Genomic DNA, 10,458 nt, shown 5'->3' with positions numbered 1-10,458 from the left:
ATTAAAGGAGAGTGTCGGAATAATAGAGAAATATAGAAGATTCTCCTATTATTAAAACTTATTATGTTTCTATTTGGAATGATTTCCTATTTGTTCCTTGTTAGTTTTCAGATCCTATATTCTAGGAATCTATTCCACTAGATTGTAATCCTATATATGCATGTGATTGCTAGCTTGGTCAATCTAAGTATTGGTACAATCTCCTGCATGAGCAATTATCTCACCAGTGAGCTAAAACTCATCTTCCAATGATTTTGTCTGCCATAATTTCTTATTGGCTTGCAAGCATGGAAGCAAAGGAAAATATTTCCTCTCATGTTGGAGCTTTGAGGGTGAATGTTATGGCCAACAAGAAACTAAGTACATAAAAGATAGAGGTGTAGAATGAATAGTTTAGAAAAATGGCTACTTAAAAAGGAGATAAAATAAAGGGGATAAATACTAAGTAAAAAGGAAACTTAAATTAAGGTAAGTAATGTTAGGGATTACAGTAACTCTCCATAGAAATATGGCTTAGTTAAAATTTCAAAAATTTGCATAAGGAAAATGGATGACTAGGAAGAATAGATGGAAAAATGGGTGAATGAAATGGATAATGAAAATAATGATAAACTTGGAACTAATCAAAATAGTGATGATTGAAAATTGACAAAAAATGATGTGGGGAAAATGGTGTTATCTTGAGCATATGAGTTATACTTTTAATTATGAAAAATCCTAGATGACGCTATGATATAGGGATATACAATGAGAGGATGATGACAATAAATTACTTCAATTTGTTATTTTTTATATTTTTTAAAATATAAATCATCCCTATCGGCCTAGCTAAAATAAAATTGCAACATAGTAAATTAATTTTGAATTCTTAAATGCTTGTTGTGTTTGGAAAATCAATAAGGGAAAATCATTTGGCATTGACCAAATTTTAAAGTTTGGTATCCACTTGATTAATTATGAATAAAAATAACTCTAATTAATTGGTGACAAAAAAACACACAGACAAAAATGAAGAAATTGAACATAAATGACAATTTTAGAGAACTATTAATTTATGTTCAAAACTCCAAGTAGAACATGGTTATAGCCATTAGAAAGATAATTCAAATAAGAAAAATATATAAGGTTTAAGTTATAAAAATATTCATTATATTTCATTAGAAAATGGTAGGAGTAGGGTCGTTGAGATTGAGTGAACAAAGAAATTTCCAAATAAGGAAGACTTGCAGGGCAATTTTAATTTGGGAAATTGAGTTTAGGATGATAGATATGCATGTAACAAGTGTGAATATAAGGAAATGAAGGTTGTAAATAATTTTTAATGGTGTTGATGGAATGGTATGGAGGTAGAAATTAGATGAGAAAGGGAAGGTAGACAAATTTTTTGGTTTGTTAGTGGGTAGAAGGATTGACAAAGCATGACTAAGAGGGGTACTTAGAAATCTGGAAAAATTGTAAATGAGGTAGGATAATCAAGCCGACACTGTTAAGGTATTGTTGCTTGATTTGGTTGTTAAATTATTTGAATGGGTATGGATGACTTTTATGTAAATCCTATTCATGGACAATCATAAAGAGGAAAGGAATTAAGAAGGATCAAGGGTGAACTAAGTTGAAATGCATGTTGTGCATTGAAAAATATCAACATGCACAAGTAGATTACAAAAAAGCATTGGGTGAATGACCATTGTTTATCATATAAATCAAAGAGATAGTGCTAGTTAGAAGGAGCTTGGAAGTAACCAAGAGATATAGATGACATTATTAGGTATAATCAAGATACAAGTCCCTAGTCTCCTAGTGATAATATAAGGAATTGAAATGATGGAGGTCATACATCAAGGACAATAAAGGAGAAGTTCCAAAGAAAAATATATCTATCATATGTTGTTTGTATGTTTGGAAAATTTGTAGTTTATAAACCAACAACTTATGTGAAAAAAAGGTGAACTAAATAATGAAATTCAACTCAGTGAGGAATTTATTAATGGAGAAATAAAACACTCCATTTAATGGGGTCATATTGGTGGATATAATTAAACATCATTGAGATTTTTTCATGGAACTAAAAAGGAAATAAAATAGAATTGGATAAAAATAAAGATAGCTAGGGATGAGAGTAATACACACCACATGATGGAGGTTCAACTATTGGAGGATGTAAGAGAATTAAGGATATGATTCCAGTAGTAAACAAGAAGTGTTGGAATAAGAATAAGATGAAGAATTTTTAGTGCATTCCAAATTTGCAAATGGATAAAAATTGAAGTAAACATTGGGTAATGTAGTTAGTTCCAAATGGGATGCATGAGAATGCATATGAAGTGACAGTATTGATTGCAAGAAAAATGAACTTTGGAATAAGTCCATATGAAGTTGTAGTGATATAATTGTAGTATCATAGTTTGCTACAAAATGTTGAAAAATAAATTTAATGTTGATGAAATATTGGCTAAGCGAAACATATGTATACTTATGAGCCCCACATTTAAAAAATATTCACATATTTAAATCCTACACATGTAACATTTAATACCTACACATATAACATCTAACGCCTACACATATACCCTATACTGAGATGTAGAATGCCTCTCGGCACAAAAAATGATAAACTCTCTAACCCATGTCTGAAGCATATTTTTCATAGATCCCTTTTCTCCCTTTCTTAGGAGAAGTGAAAAGTATGCCCAATTATTCCAACCTTGAAATAATTATTGAATATAAAATGAGTAAATAATTTAGTGATCATTATGCATGATGTATTTCAAATGTTTATTCTACTTCTAAGTTGTTTACCTTAACATTTCTCATGAAGATTTGGTTTTATGGGTGTTTTCTCAAGAACATATATATTAAGCGAAAGGTTTAAGTGTTTATCTTAAAAATCTTCATGTTTTATGTTTGAGAAAGTTGGTATATACATTAGAATACTTTTTTATATTAGTGAAAATTATATATACTAATTATTTTTTTAATATGAAAAAATATTATATTAATGATTATTATTTTTAATATTATATTAATTAGTAATCGTGAATTATTGTTATTATTGATATGGTAATGATTATTATTATTAATATTTATATAATGTATAGCATATTTCTAGATTTAAGTGATGAAAGTTCACATTTATCAAGTTCTAGAAGATTTGGATTTAAGGATGTTTTCTCAAATATTGTTGGTCAAAATGAAATTTGTTACATCTCTAGAGGCCTTGCACATTGACCATAACTTGATTGTAAGTTTAGTCATCATTAAATGATCTAGTTGCAAAGTCAACAATTTAATTGGCTATGATCCCTATGATGACTCAAACCTATGATTGGATGAATCGAAGCCCTTGTGAAGTAGATTCAAGGAAGCAGATCGACCTTGGTGTTGGGTTTTCTCATATAACTCAAAACCCTAGGTTTGTGTGCATGGATGGATCCACATTTTTGTAATCGATTAACATGGATATTGAGTCTACTATGTAGTCAAAATTAATTTAAAAATTAAAATGTGATATCTTTTCTTATGTGGGTGGATATCCTCACTAGAGATCATATCCCTCCCTCAACCATGTGAGAAGTCTGACAAAAATATGTTGGACCTTCCATCTCACGTGGATCAATTTTATACATGAAACCAATTAAATATTTAATGCTTTCATTTGCCATTGGAATAAACATCTATTTATTTTCATGGAATATGTGTGGGATGATGCCTTTTAGTGGGAAAGTTTTAGTGCACTTTGTGTTGTAGTATGTTCGACTAGATGTACCTTTTTCAAAAATTTAAGTTTGTTGGTTCTAAGTTTCATAACAGAATGAACTAATGTTGGAATGAGCCTTTTTGGAATGTAAAGAATTTTAAAGGCAATGGAGGTGACATGATAGCTATCACTTCATTTTTTTAGAATTTTTAGTTGTATATAGTTTGAACCTTGATGATTCGTATGCATGGGTCATCCTTTTGATTCTATATTGATTGGTCGATTTCTATGTCATTTATTCTCCCAATATGAGAGTGAATTGATGCAAGATTTGATACTTGATGGAGTAAATTTTTGGAGGGGATTTCAATATAGTTGAAAAGAAGGATATTGTTGTTGGTTTATAGGATTGACGATTTGTGGTTCATATATGTATGATTAGTGTAATTATAAATGTATGAGTCCTTAGATTTTTCATCCCATTTGGAAGCAAAAGAGGCTAGATTACGGTGGTTGGTATACTCGGTTTAACTATTGATAGGGAAAAGATAGGTTGTAAGCTTTTTCATATTGATTATATGGCCCTTAGGAAGATTTGAATTTCTTTAGTTAGAATCATTTTATTGATATGCTCCTACATGTGACTATTTTAGGTCATTTGACTAGTTCAGGAAATTTTCCAATCCAAACTATAATACCCTTAGGAGAACTTGTCAATTCACCTCATTCTTCATTGTTTAAATTGAATGCATGATTATCTTGTTGAGGATGTTGCTATGGTCGGAGTATGTTTAGCTCTCATTTTCATAATATCTTCTCTCAACATATTTTGAACGATGGGGTGTTTTCTATTAAATATGCCTATTATTGTGTGGTCCTCCATAAGGTTTCTTCTTAGTGAATAACCAAGCATGGATGGGACTCATTATGAATTCTAGAAGGATTTATGGGATTATATTGGTGATAGTTTCTATTCCTTTACCTTTGAATTTTTTCCTACTAGTCAAATATTTGATTATATCAAACAAGGAAAGATTAAACTTATTTTGAAGATTACAACTGAGGATCCCATTAGTGGTTGCATAATAAAAAATCGATAAAAAAAATAAACCTAAATTAAAAAAATGAATAAAGTGATAAAGCTACCATCAACATACAAAGTTTGTGTGGAAAATCAAACAATGGGAAAAGTGAATAAAAAACTAAGTAAAATGATGAATGTTCCAAACAACACACCAAATCTATGTCGAAACTTTAAAAATGGGAGAGAATTGGTAGTTTTAAATTACTATAAAATTAAGTACATAACCTTTAGTCATGAACCTTCTCACTCTCTCATTTTTCACACATTCAATTATAGACTTAATTTCATGTAATACCATCAACCAAAACCATGGATCACCAATATCACATGTTGAAAATCATGACTCATTTCACTCCTTAAAATTTCATATATTTATTTATTTCATGTCACATATAACAATCCCCCACTTGAGACTAAATGAAAGCTTAATAGAATATTTTGTTATTATTACTATCTCCTTGATAGCAAAAATATTATTTCTTATATTTCTAGAATATGTCATTTATGTGAGTACAAGTTATTTTCAAGGATTTTATATTTGGATTAAAAATTCACTATAAAAATATCTAAAAATCATGTCTAAGCATTGGACTCATATCCATAAATTATGGAAAAAATGTCATTATATTATGCAAAGGCTACAATAAGACCTTCAAGTTATGGTCCCATCAAATGTTTGGAAAATAGTTTTTTAAATAATATTAAAAGATAAATATTTGTTTTCCAATGTTAACCATTATAAATTGCATTGGTCAATACTAAACAAGAAAATAAATATATATTTTTCAATGTTGACCATTATAAGTTGCATTGGTCAATACTAAACAAGAAATTTGATTACTACAGTACTACCTTGGCAAGCACTAATAATGATTTTGTAAACATATTTAAACTTAATCAATAAGCACATAAAATTTTAATATTTACAATAAAATGTTACAATATTATGGCTTATCAATAAGACATGCCCAAAAACATAATTCATTTCACAATCCAAACATTTTATAAATATTATATTTTAATTTAATTTTATAATTTTTTAAAATTAAATCTAAAGGAAAAATGGTTATACTTTTGATATATATCTAAACCCTCTACCCTTACTACTACTAAAAGTATTTCGTGGATATTGCATAAATATTAAATCAAGGTTTTAATAAAATAAAAAATTAGAATACTTTTATATAGAGATGTGAAATTTATATAATACCTTCCTAGATCTATCTCAACTCTAGATCTACCAAGCGTTGTTTTAAGCTGAAAGGCTCATTCTACAGCCTAGTATAATCCATCTCAACTACAGATATACCAAGCGTTGAGAGGGATCAAGTCAAGAGAGATCAAATCTTTTTGAGTTGAGAGGCTCATTCTACATCCCAGTAGCCTTTCATTCTACAACCTACTATGAGGGGGATGTGTAAGTCTCTCCCTCCATCTGTTCCCCTTTAAAATAAAAACAAAAGTTAAAAATTATGTTCTAAATTGAAAAATAATGTCACTTATGATAACAAAAAAAAATGAATATGTTGTGAAGTAATTAGAATTTTAAAAAAAATTGAGTAAGATGTTTAAATCTTATAATTTGGTTAAAATATTTTTTATGGTTAAAATGTTTATGTGGTCTTATATAAACTTTATTTAACATTCAAAAATACAATTTAAACAATGAAAAATAACATATTGCATGTGAAGAAATTTGATCCCTCTCGGCTCAAGTTAGATTCCATACTTAAGATGTGCCTATGCTGGTTTTACTTCAAAAATGATTTGCACCTCAATCATATTTAATCCCTCTCCCTACTTGGTAGATCTAGAATTAAGATGGATCTAGGCTGGTTCTCTCTCTCTCTCTCTCTCTCTCTCTATATATATATATATATTCTATTATTAATAAATATTCTTGATATGTTGAATTAAAAAGAACTTGTTAATGGAATAAGAACTTTGTGGTTCTTTCTCTCTATATATTTAATGTTAAAATACTATTTTTTTGTTATTAATATATTTTTTACTTTAAATATTACATGCCAATTAAACATAGAAAGTATGCATAATATAATATCAATAATATTATTTCTACATGTAATCTATCAGCTACATACTAAGTAGTGAAGGAATTACATATCTCTATCATACTAAAAAGTAAATTAAAAGTTTTTTATTCTAAATTACTTGTGAAATTAAAGTGGAAATTAATATATTTTATTTACACAATATTATTTTTATTTAGTGGAAGTAAATATTATTTAATTTTTTCTAAAAAAAAAGTAGTGTTACATGACAATATGTGCTTCATAGTGAGTTCCTCTCAACTCACAAATCTATAAATAAATATTATCATAATTAAAACACTTGGAATAATGCTTACAATAGAATGTAGGTAGGATTAGGAGTTTTTGTTCTGAACCATACTCTACTTTAGCAATATTATTGAAAATCATTGGTTGTTAGAGTTTTGTTGAAAGATCCTATTTTATTAACATTTTTTCCTATGAGTTGAGAGCCGGGATTGCACCCTACCTTTTGTTGCATCAATTCGAAGACCTGATCTCTGATGCTGGTAGAGAAATCGTTGTCATCGAGAAGAGATGTTTTCCAGAGAATGACTGTACCATCGACTCATTTTTATGTCATGTATAATCTTTATTCGATTGGTATACAACGAAATTTGGGGTTCCTGTAAAGGCACATGTCTCGAATGTTTCTTCACTCCCTATATTGTGCATACCTCCCTGTTTTGGCCACCCTTCACATTTACCTTGATCGATGTCCCACAGAAGGAAAAAAAAATGGATTCCAGCACTTCCAGAGACCCGTGATGAATAGACGACCATTTGAGAGGAACAAAATAAAATCGAAGAGTTCCAGGATTCGAAATCCTGGTTAATGAATGCTCAGAATTACAGTCCTCTCGTGCATCATGGATTTCATAATTGTCATGATCTTCAACGCCGTAAAGTTGTTGAGATGAGATGTGGGTTTGTCCAACAATAACACGACCGGATCGTGCATCACGTCCACTCCAATCGAGTCTCACCTCCTCTCTCCTAGAAATTCCTCTCGTTTTCTCATTTCCAATTCTGGAATCTGCAAACTGTTGAGTCCTAGCTCCACCATCAGATCACCGACTCTCGATATTATTTTGTCTTGTTATGCCTGCGTGAGCACAGTCTGACCCTGGCAGTCAACATGAGAGTTCCTTGGATTGTAAGAAGCATAAAAAGTGCATCGTCTTGCGTTAGAAATCCTGATATTTTCCTCAGCTTCTCGTTGTTCGTGAGCTGATGATTTACCATCAGGCTTTCCGGTGAGCCGGTGGGCTTGGTCTAGCCATCCTATTGGTAGCTACGATAATATGGAGATCCAAGAAAACAATAGAGCACAAAGGTTGATTGGCTTCGCTAATATGGGCTCCTATTTTTCTTTTTCAACAGTGGGTGAAAAGTTAGCAGAAAATGACAATTGGTTTTGTAGTTATAATGTTTGTTAGTTTATATTTCTATTTTGGTTTTTATGAAATCTAAGAAGTACATAACCAATTATTGAACAGAGGAATATACTGTAAATTAGTGGTTCTCAATATAATTTGGTGTTGAGATAACATATAGTTAATTTGATTATATGATATTGTTATAGGTTCATGTATCTTTTTGTGTTTCGGGGTTTAATAGCATTGGGTACAAGTTATGTATGAGATCCTTGTATGTATAAAGGTTACTTGTATAATTGACTACTGAATTTGTCTTTTCATCAGACAATTTACTTATAGAATTATCAAAAGTGTAATTCTCTGCATTTTGATAGATGGAAGTTTTTCCATAGAGTGATTCAATATCAAGATTTTCCTTCAGATCTAGAAGCATCAATTATACAAGGTTCATCAAAGATGGTCAGATACAGTGATGTATTAAATGAATGGGAATGGTCACATACATTTATGTATTAAATGAGTTGAATGGGAAGCTCGAAGATTGTGGTGGTTATCCAGGAGACTTCAAAGTGCGGATAAGTGCCAAGGAACATGTGACATGCGAATTGTAATTTGTCAATTTTGTATTAATCTTTGTAATAATGTAATGTAAGCGTTAAAGAGGGATTTGGAATAATAATGCTTACAATAGTATGTAGGTAGGATTGGATTGTTGGTTGTTAGAGTTTTGCTGAGAGATTTTCTCAACAATGTTCTCCCTATTTAGAATCTATTGGATTTCTGCGGCACTATTTATGTGGTTTGTAATTTAACTTTGAATGGAATATAGAAATTGTTTAGAGTAAATTTGTGCACCATATTTAGGCTTTTAATTTCTAATTAAAATAAATATTTTAATATTAACATAAAATCTATCTTTAAAAAAACATTATATATTATTAATCCCTCAATTAATTCATAAGCAAATAATCAAACTCACATTAAACATACGACCCCTAAAATTCCAAAACATTTCATTTCAATTTGAGACAAAAGTGACCTATAGAATATATAATGAGTTTATTCTTCACTATAATTCCCTTGAACATAAAGCTTGTAAAAACTAATGCAGTGAGAAAAAAAAAACATTTTTTTATGCATTTCTCACCATTCTTTGATCTATGTTCATCCTAATGTAATAGCATGCCATTTTTGCTTTTGTTCGCCTGATGATCGTTTCTTCCAAATTTGTAATACCTTATGGATTAATAAGATATTGTTTTCTAAGTTGGGTTCAGATTTTCTGAAATAACATTGTAATGAAGTTTAGAAATTTCCCAAATCCATTGGAAAACTATTTAGAGCTTTCAAAATTTATATTATTTTCACAATAATCCATGCTCATTTCACTTTTTGTTATTCAGAAGCTGAATCTCTCAACTTTTCAGCTTCCCATTTTGTGTGAACGTTAACGACCACGATGCATCGCAGGTCCCTCCTCTAAGAAAAGTGAAGGTTTGGATTTTGCAGGTCTAATAACATCAAAGTTGATGAAACCCACGAGGGAATGTTCGATGGGTTGGACACTTTTTCTTGTAGAAAATGTTGGTTTCCGCATTAAAAAGCTAAGCAACGGATTAAACGCCAAGTATCCAATTCGTTACCACACTGTCCCTGTCAAAAGCCATTATATGTATCGACTCATTCAACATCTAAATATACTATTATAATAATATTAATATATTAATACATTTAAATATATTATTATAATTATTTTAATAGGATTATATAAATTAAATTGTTGAAAAAAATTAATAAATATTAAAAAAATTATTTCATAAAATATAGTATTTTTAATATTGAAAATAATCATAAAACTTAATTAAATTGTAATTTTATTTTAATTTTATCATCATTATTATTAATTATAAGAAAATAATTTATTAGTTAAATATTTATTTATTTAAAAATTATAACAAACTTTCTAATTATTAAAATTTATTTTTATTTAATTATAAAAATTCTCAATATGTAAATAAATTAAATTACAATATCATTACTTATTTACTAATAATAATATTTAAAATAGCATAAATTATGTTTATATGATATATTTTTAATGAATTAATTAAATTAAAAATAGAAATAAAAAAATAACATAATTAATTTTAATATAAATCTCAATTTTCAATCTTTAACATATAATAGAATTAAATTTTAAAATAAAAATAATAACTAAATTAAAATTTTAAAAACTCTAAACATCAC

The sequence above is a fragment of the Pinus tabuliformis genome, chromosome 1_2, assembly GCF_031772625.1.
Source record: "Pinus tabuliformis cultivar Carrire ecotype Pingquan chromosome 1_2, CPIR1, whole genome shotgun sequence".
Lineage (NCBI taxonomy): Eukaryota > Viridiplantae > Streptophyta > Pinopsida > Pinales > Pinaceae > Pinus > Pinus tabuliformis.
This window is presented reverse-complemented; position numbering follows the sequence as displayed.